This window comes from Chrysochloris asiatica, unplaced genomic scaffold (genome assembly GCF_000296735.1).
Source record: "Chrysochloris asiatica unplaced genomic scaffold, ChrAsi1.0 scaffold00043, whole genome shotgun sequence".
NCBI classification, from domain to species: domain Eukaryota; kingdom Metazoa; phylum Chordata; class Mammalia; order Afrosoricida; family Chrysochloridae; genus Chrysochloris; species Chrysochloris asiatica.
In genome coordinates, this window is record NW_006408561.1 from 15,383,461 (window position 1) to 15,393,212 (window position 9,752).

General features: G+C 39.4%; 1 pseudogene; it reads right to left on the reverse strand.

Moving 5' to 3' along the window:
• Positions 1–3,987: 3,987 nt before the first annotated feature.
• On the reverse strand, positions 3,988–5,509 carry LOC102833118 (annotated as a pseudogene).
• Positions 5,510–9,752: the final 4,243 nt, after the last annotated feature.

Consider the following 9,752-nt stretch of genomic DNA (forward strand, 5'->3'; position numbering starts at 1 on the left):
TGTTGTACATAGAGTCACTATGAGTCTGTACCAACTTGATGGCACCTAACAACAACAAGTTTGCCTCTATATATTATTTAATGAGTTTTATAATTTTAGGTTTTTCCTTTGGATCTGTGATATATCTTGAGTTAGTTTTTGTATATGGTGTAAGATATGGGTTTTGTTTGGTTTTTAAAAAAAATTTCTGAAAATGGAATATCCAGTATTCCCAGCACCATTTGTTAAAGAGACCATCTTTTCCCCACTCAATGAACTTTGGTCCTTTGTCGAAGATCAGCTGTTCATAGGTGGATGGATTTACTTTGGATTCTCAACTTTCCACTGATGTGTGTATCTGTCATTGTATCATATGATGCTATTTTGTTTACTGTAGTTGTATTGTAGGTTTTGAAATTGAGAAGTATGTCTCCAATTTTGTTCTTCCTTTTCTGCTGTGATTTGCTTATTCATGGTCTTTTTCCTTTACATATAAAGTTAGTGATTGGTTTTTCCATATCCTTAAAGAATATTGATGAAATCTAGATCAGGATTGCATTATATCTGTAGATCACTTTGGGAAATATTGACAGTTTTTCAATGGTAAGTGTTCCTATTGATGGACCCCATATATTATTTAATTTATGTAGGTCTCTAAGTTTCTTGCAGTATTATTTTGTCATTATCTTTGTGTAAGCTTTTCATTTCTCTGGTTATGTTTATTCCTAAATATTTTTTTTATTTTTAGGCAGCTAAGAAAGATGAGGCTTTCTGCTCCTGTAAATATTTACAGCCTTGAAAACCCTGTACAGGGTTGCTATGAGTCGGAACTAACTCCACGGCACATAGCAACAACAGCAACATTATAAATGTTGGTGGTGATGTGACCTGGGTTTTCTGAGACTGTAAATCTTTACAGGAGCAGAAAGTCTCATCTTTCTCCTGTGGAACAGCTAGTAGTTTTGAACAGCTGACCTTGAGGTTCACAGCCCAATTGTAACCACTATACTACCAGAGCTCTGGTGTGGCTCTGGATTAATGCACCAGACTGCAAAGCCATTTGAACTGCAAGGTCGATGGTTCAAGCTCACCTGCTGCTCCTCAGAAAAACTATACAGAGTCACAATGGGTTGGCACTGACTCAAAGGCATTTAATAATAACAATAGCATTATAAATGTTGTGGAGTTGTAGGATCAGCAATGGACTGCTAACCTCAAGGTTGGTGGTTCAAAGCCACCAGTTTCTCCTTGGAAACCCTATGTTGTTGTTGTAGCTGTTTAGTGCTGTGGAGTTGGTTCTGGCTTATAGTGACCCTGCATAGGGCTTCCTAGGAGTGGCAGGTCAGTTTGAACTGCCAACCTTGTGGTTAGCAGTCCATTGCTTACCCTATATCACCACATGAGGACTCTTGGAAACGCTATACAGAGTCACTATGAATCAGAACTGACTCAGTGGTACTTAACTATTGTAGATGGAGTCCTGGTGTGGCACTATAGGATAAGCTCTGGACTGCTAACCACAAGGTCAGTGGTTCAAACCTGCTAGACACTCATGGGAAACATTGGGTTACCCATTGGACTCTTAACTTCAAGGGCAGCAGTTCTCATCTACCAACCTGTCCATGGAGAAAGATGAGAGTTTCTGCTCCACCATGGGATAAAACACTGGACTGCAAGGTTGGTTTGAACCACAAGATCAGTGGTTCAAGCTTATCAGCCACTACTTGGAAACTGTATACAGGATCACTATGAACAGGAACCAACTTGATTGCACTTAACAACAACAACAACAACAACAACAAAAGATTTACAGACTTGGAAACCCTGTACAGGGTTGCTGTTTGTCAGAACCAACTTGACGGCATACTTCCACCACCACCACAACCACCATGAGTCAGAACCTACTCCATGACACTTAAAAAAGCAACAATTGTAAGTAGAATTGTTTTTATATTTTCTTTTCCGAGTTTTCTCTGTTGATGAAGAGGAATCCAACTGATGTTTGTAAATTGATATTATTTATCAACCCTGCCACATTGCTGGTGTCACACTATAGGATAAGTACTGGACTATGAACCACAAGGTCAGCAGTTCAAACCCACCAGTTTCTACTCAGAAACCCTATACAAGGTCATTATAGGTTGGAACCAACTCGACGGCACTTAACAACAATAGCAACATTGCTGAGTCTTTTAGGTTTTCTAATGATAGCATATTATCTGCACATTGTCATAGTTTTACTTCTTATTTACCTATTGGTGCCTTTTATTTTATTTTATTTATTTTATTTTTTTGCATTATTGCCTTGGCTAGGACTTCCAATACAATGTTGAATAGGAGTGGTGATGAAGGGCATCTTTGTCAGGTTCATCCTCACAAGGAGAATGCTTTCTGTATTGTGCCGTTGAGAATAATGTTGGCCACCATTTTTGTGTGTATATATAACTGCCTTTCTATTTCTATTTTGCTGAGAATTTTTAGCAAAAATGGAAATTGGATCTTATCAAATGCCTTTTCTGCATTGATTGATAGGATCACATGGTTCATTTCCTTTTTCATATTTATATAGCGTATTATGTTGAAACTTTTTCTAATATTAACCAACCTTATATAATTAATATGAATTCCACTTGGTTGTGATGTTGTTGTTTTTTTTTGTTTGTTTGTTTTTAATTTAATGGTGAATTCCATTGGCTAAAATTGTGTTGAGCATTTTTTGTTTATATGCATGAGGGATATTTGGCTGTAATTTTCGCTTTTAATGGTGTCTTTGCCTGGCTTTGATATCAAGTTTATAGTTGCATCATACAATGAGTTTGGAAGTATTCCATTCTTTTTTATGTTCTAAATAGCTTTAGTAGGATTGGTGTCAGCTTTTTAATGTTTTATAGAATTCTCCAATGAAGCTATTCAGGCTAGGATTTTGTTTGTTGGGAATTTTTGTTTGCTTTTTAAAATGACCTTTTTAATATCTCCATTTGTTATGAGTCTGTTCAAATTCTACCTTAGTGTGTTAGTTTAGGTGGTGGTGGATGTACATCATCGAGTGGGTTTCGACTCATGATGATTCCGTATAGGGTTTCTGAAGCTGTAAGTCTTTATAGGAGCAGAAAATCTCATCTTTGTCTCATGGAGCAACAAGTAGATTTGAACTGCAGCCTGGCTCATAATCTACTATGCTAACAGGGCTCCATGTATTAGTTTAGGTAGGTCATGTTTTGTAGATATTTGTCCATTTTTGTCAAGGTTTTCAAATTTTTGAGATATCATTCTTCACTTTTGTTAGGTGCCATCAAGTTGGTACCAACTCATAGTTACATTATGCACAACAGAACAGAACACTGCCTAGTCCTGTGCTAACCTCACAGTTATTGCTACTCATGAACCTATAACTGCTGCAACAGGGTCAATCCATATCATTTAAGGTCTTCCTGTTTTTCACTTACCTACCAGGAACCAATGCCTCCTGATTATTCAGTGTTTGAAATATGAGAGACAAATTATGGCCATGGTGGCTTCTGAGGAACATTCTGGCTGTACTACTTCCAACACAGATTTGTTTGTTCTTCCTGCAGTCCATTGTTGTTTTAGTAGTCTCCTTCAACACCATAACTCAAATGTATTAATATTTCTGTAGCCTTCCTTATTCATTATCCAACTATCATATGCATATGAAGCTATTCAAAATACCATGGTTTGGGTCAGGACCATTTTAGTCCTCAAACTGACATCTGTGTTCTAGAACACTTTAAAGAGCTATTGTGCATTAGATTTGTCTAATGCAATATATCGTTTGCTATCTTGACTCCTGCTTCCATAAGTGTTGATGGTTGATCTGAGCAAAATGAAGTCTTTGGCAACTTCATTCTTTTCACCATTTATCCCCCACTTCACATCACTTGTATTTGGGGGTGGGTGGGAGGGAATTGTGGAGTGACAGACACAAAATTGGGGAGAAACAGACCAGGGTGCTGCAGGTGCCAGGACTGGCAGGAACTTACTCTTACTTTAGCCATCCTTAGACTCTGTAACTACTTTTTCATAATCCTTCTCCAGAGCATCCAGGTCCTCTCAGAACTCCGAAAATTCCCCTTCTTCCATGCCCTCACTCTCATATCAGTGCACAAATGCCCTCTAGGCATAAATCAGGTCAAACTTATGATTGAAGTGAGCCCAAGCCTCAGCAATGGCTGTGGTATTGCTTAGCCATGCAGACTGCTTGCTACATCTTGGTCAGGACTCCCCCAGGCATGACACTGAGGGCTGGTAGTTGATTCCAACCTTGAAACATGTGAAGAACCATTCTAAAAACTGGGTGATGTGCTTGGTCTTGATAGTGACAATGACATTCGCGTCGTTGGATAACACTTCTCCACGGAAGAGCATGATGCATGCCATGTACTTGCCATAGCAAGGGTGACACTTATCCATCTGACTGGAGGGTTCAAAGCAGGCATTGGTAATCTCTGTCACTGAGAGGTGCTCATGTAGGCCTTATCAGCTGAGACAATGGGTGAGTTGGCCACCAGGGGAAAGTGGATGCATGGCTAAGGCACCAGATTGGTCTGGAACTCTGTAAATTCCACATTGAGGGCACTGTCAAATTGCAAGGAGGCAGTGATGGAAGACACAATCTGGCCAATGAGCCAGGTGAGGTTGGTGCAGGTAAGACATTCAGTGTCCAGTTTGCAATGGCAGATATCATAGATAGCTTCGTGTTCTACCATGAAGTCACAATCTGGGTGCTCCAGGGTGGTGTGAGTAGTCAAGATGGGATTATATGGTTCTACAACTGCTATGAACACAGTGGGGGCTGGATAGATGGCAAACTCCAACTTAGACTTTTTGACATATTCAACAGGAAGACATTCCATCAGCAGACAGGTGAAGCCTGAGCCATTGCCATCCTCAAAGCTATAGAAGATCAAAGCCCTGTAGCCCAGTGTGCTGGTCTGCCAGTTTTCAGATTTGCTTCAGCAAGAGATTGATAATCTCCATCACCACAGTGTATTGACCATGAACATAGATGTTGGCAGCATCTTCCTTGCCACTTATCTGCTGCTAAGGGTAGAAGCTCTGGTAGCGTAGTGGTTACGAATTGGGCTGCGAGCCGCAAGGTCAGCAGTTCGAAACTACCAGCAGTTCCGCGGGAGAAAGATGAGGCGGTCTGCTCCCGTAAAGATTTACAGCCTCGGAAACCCTGTGTAGGGTCACTATGAGTCGGAACCGACTCCACGGCACATAACAACAACAACAACAACAAGGGTAGAAGAGCTGCCTATAAATTCCAGTACTTACTCTATCTGATGACAGCAGGCTCCAGACCCAAAAAGACAGACCCCAGGGCACATGCTTGACAGCCCTGTTTCATTGAATAAGGTGTCAAAGGAGACATCACTGCTCCCCAAGATCTTGTTGCTAACATGGTGCCATTGGCCTAGATATTGTGCTCCAGGCAGTAGAGCTCCCAGAAGGCATTGCCCATATGTACCCTGGCCTGGCCCACATTGATGGAGATAAACTCACACATCATTTTTCCATTAGGCAAAGTTTGTAGAGAGGCGGTGAGTACAGACAAACTACAAGTCACCAGTAATACCACGAATTCACTCTCCATTTATCTTGATATTATTCAGTGATCAAGAGGTAAGGATTTTTATTTTTTCTACATTGAGGTGCATCCCATACTAAAGGCTATGATCTTTGATCTTCATCAGTTATTTGTTTTAAGTCCTTTTCACTTACAGCAAGCTAGGTTGTATCATCTGCATATTGCAGGATGTTAATGAGTCTTCCTCCAATCCTGATGCCATGCTTTTCTTCATATAATCCACCTTCTTGGATTATTTCATATGGAGAACAATACAACCCTAGCACACACCTTTCATACTTATAAACCATTCAGTGTTCCATTGTTCTAATGATTGCCTCTTGGTCTATGTACATGTTCCACATGAGCACCTATTAAGTATTCTGGAATACTCATTCTCAGCAGTGTTATCCATAGCTTGTAATGATCCAGTCAAAAACCTTAGTTTAATCAATAAAGTACAGTTAAATATCTTTCTGGTATTCTTTACTTTCAGGCAAAATCCACCTGACATCAATGATATCTTTCTTCCCACATCCTCAACTGAATCTGGCTTGAACTTCTGACAGTTCACTGTCAGTGTACTGTTGTAGCCATATTTAAATTGTCTTTTACAAAATTTTACTTACATGAGATATTAATAATATTGTCCAATGATTTCAGCATTCCTTTGGATCACCTTTCTTTGGAATGGGCAAAAATATCCAATCAGTTGGCCAGGTAGGTATCTTCCAAATTTCTTGGCATCATTTTGTTGCAAGATTTCAATTTATATTCTACTAGTTACCAGAACCTTGTTCTTTGTCAATACTTTCAGTGTATCTTGGACTTCTTCCTTCAGCATCATTGGCTTTTGATCATATGCTGCCTCCTGAAATGTTTGAACACTTTGCCATTTCTTTTTGGTACAGCGACTCTGTGTATCTTTTTCATCTTTTTAATGCTTTCTGCATCATTCAGTGTTTTGCCCATATTATCTTTCAATATATCAAGTCAAGGCTTGAATTTTTTCCTCAGTTCTTACAGCTTGACAAATGCTGAGCATGTTCTTCCCTTTTGATTATCTAATTTTTACTTTGTCTTCTCGAGCTGCCCTTTTAAATTATCTGTTCCGCTTTTTTACCTCCTCATTTCTTACATTTGCTTTAGCATCATTACAGTGGAGAGCAGAAGTCCTGGTGTGGCCCTGTGGGTTAATGTGCTGGACTGCAATGTTTGTTTGAACAGCAAGATTGGTGATTCAAGTTTGCCAGCTTCTCCTTGGAAATCTTACATAGGGCCACTATGAGTTGGAACTGATTTGACGGCACATAACAACAGCAGCAACACTGAAGAGCAGGTTCCAATGTCTCCTCTGGCATCTATTTTTGTCTTTCCCTTTTTATTGTCTTCTTAATGGTTTTTTGCAATCTTCCTGTATGATCTTGATGTCATCCCACAACTCTTCGTATCTTTGCTCTTTAGTGTCTAATCCATCAAATCTATGCTTGAAATGATCTCTAAATTCAGGTGGCATATGTTCAAAGTCATATTTCACCCCTTGTGAACTTGTTTTAATTTTCTTCATCCTGAACTTGCATATGGTGGGCTCCTCAGTCTGCCCCTGGTCTGGTTTTTGGCTGATGATATGGAGGTTTTCCATCATCTCTTTCCACAGATGTGGTCAATTTGATATCTGTGTATTCCATATGGTGAAGTCCATGTTACGTTGTTTTAAAAAAAGGTATTTGCAATGAAGAAGTCTTTGATCTTATAAAATTCTGTCATGGATCTCCAGCATCCTTTCTGTCACCAAGGCCATATTTTCCAACTGCTGATCCTTCCTCTTTGTTTCCAACCTTTGCATTCCAATCACCAGTAATTACTAATACATTCTGATTGCATATTTGATCAGTTTCATATTGAAGAAATTAGTAGAATTCCTCAATTTCATCATCATTGCTCTTGGTGTTCCTTGCATAAATTTGAATAATAGTTGTATTTACTGGTCTTCCTTGTAGACTTATAGATATCATCCTATCACAAACCACATTATACTTGAAGATAAATGAAATCTTCTTTTTGATGATAATGTGACAACATTGCTCTTCAATTTTTCATTGCTGGCATATTAAACCATGTGATTGTCAGATTCAAAATGGGTAATACCAGTCTATTTCAGCTTTGTACTGGACTGTAAACCACAGGTCGGCAATACAAACTTACCAGCTACTTCTTGGAAACCCCATACAGGGTCGGTTTGAGTCGCAATCAACTGCACGGCACTTAACAACAACAATGCCTAGGATATGAATGTTTTTGCATCCTGTTTCATTTTTACAATTTCCAATTTTCCTAGATTTATACTTTTTAAACACCATGTTCTGATTATTAATGGATGTTTGTAGCTGTTTCTTCTCCTTTTAAGTTGTGCCTCTTCAGCAAATGAAGGTCCTGAAAGCTTTATTCCATTCATGTTATCAAGGTCAACTCTACTTTGTCATTGCAGCTTATCCCAGTTGTATTTTGAGTGCCTTCTAACCTGAGGGGCTCATATTCTGACACTGTATCTGACAGTATTCTGGTGCTCTTCATCATGTTTCAATATTCTGGTGCCACCTGACAGTGTTCTACTGTTATTTATGAGAGAGAGAGAGAGAATCTTTAAATTCATTATCAAGTAGTTCTATTAACTATTCTTCCTCAGGAGGTTTTCTGGTTCTTATTTTGGTCACTTGTTTGTGTCCTTCTGTTGTTTGTTTGATTTGAAGTTGTCTTACTTTGAGATATGAGATACTTTGGAATTGTACTTATTTGTTGATCATGTGTTGGCTTGTTTTACACTGATTTTTTTGTTCTGCTTTGTTTTGTTATATCATAAACAAAACAAAAATGAGCTTAAACTGCCAACCTTGGGTTTGGCAGAGTGGGTTTGGTCACTTGTTTGTCAACACTGGGCTGCTCCTTACATTTATCCAGGTGAATAGATTAGCTGGTAGGAGTGTGAATGCAGGTCTAAACTGGTTGTGAAGAGCAGCTGTGGGTATGGTGAGCAGCTCTTGTGCATTGTCTGTCTTTGATCCAGTGTTGCAGGAGTAAGTGGTGGTACTTGCCATTGTGTGCGACAGTAGGTGATAAATGTAGTAGGTATGACTAACTAGTGGGAAATAATGTCTGTCTTCCATTGGATTGGGCAAGAAAAAAAGAATGAAGAACAAAAAAGAAAAATAAATATAAAACTAAAGAGGTAGCTCTTGAGTAGTCACTCTTCTACTGCCAGCAGGTGGATGTCCTGCACTCTGTAGGAGTGCATGCCCGTTGGGGTAGGAACGTGGTGCCCAATCCATGTGATCATGAACCTCTGATAGCGGAGGCTGCAGTTGCAATTCTGGGGTTCCATTAGAGTTGTTGTTGTTAAGTGGCATTGATTTGGTTCCAACCCATTGTGACCCTGTATAGAGTTTCTGAAGAGTGACTGGTGAGCTTGAATTGCTGACCTTGTGGTTCACATTGACTTTGCAGTCCTACGCAATAACCCATTAGAGTAGTGGAGGTGGTGGTGGTGTGCCATGGAGTCAGTTCCAACCCATAATGACTCTGTATAGGGCTTTGGAAGCTGCAAATCTTCACAGGAGTAGAAAGCCTCATCTTTTTCCTTTGGAATGGCTGGTAGTCTCTAACTGGTGACCTTGAGGTTAGCTGCCTGGCTCATAACCACTACATTACCATAGTTCCTTAACCCATTAGAGTAGGACCTGTCAATTACACAGATGCTGTACCTACAGTATACTTGTGTTATGTTCAGTTCATCTCATTGAGTGTCTTTCCTTTTTTTGCTGACCCTCCACTAAGTCCTTTTACAGGGACTGGTACCTCCTGATATGTCCTAAGTATGTGAGATGAAGCCTCACCATCCTCACTTCTAAGAAACATTCTGACTCTACTTATTCCAAGACAGATTTGTTTGTTCTTCTGTCAGTCAGTAGTTCAATCAGTATTCTTTGCCAGTACCATTATTCAAAGGCAAGAATTCTTTGGTCTTCTTTATTCATTGTCCAGCTTTCCCTTTCAAACTCCTATAAAATAAGGATGAAATAGGGCTGTTTAAGGTTGTTGAGAGCATTTACTGATAATCAAGGAAAGTGTTTGGCACATCATATCTCATCACTTTGCTATTCTGTACATGCCTATGGATTCTCATAGT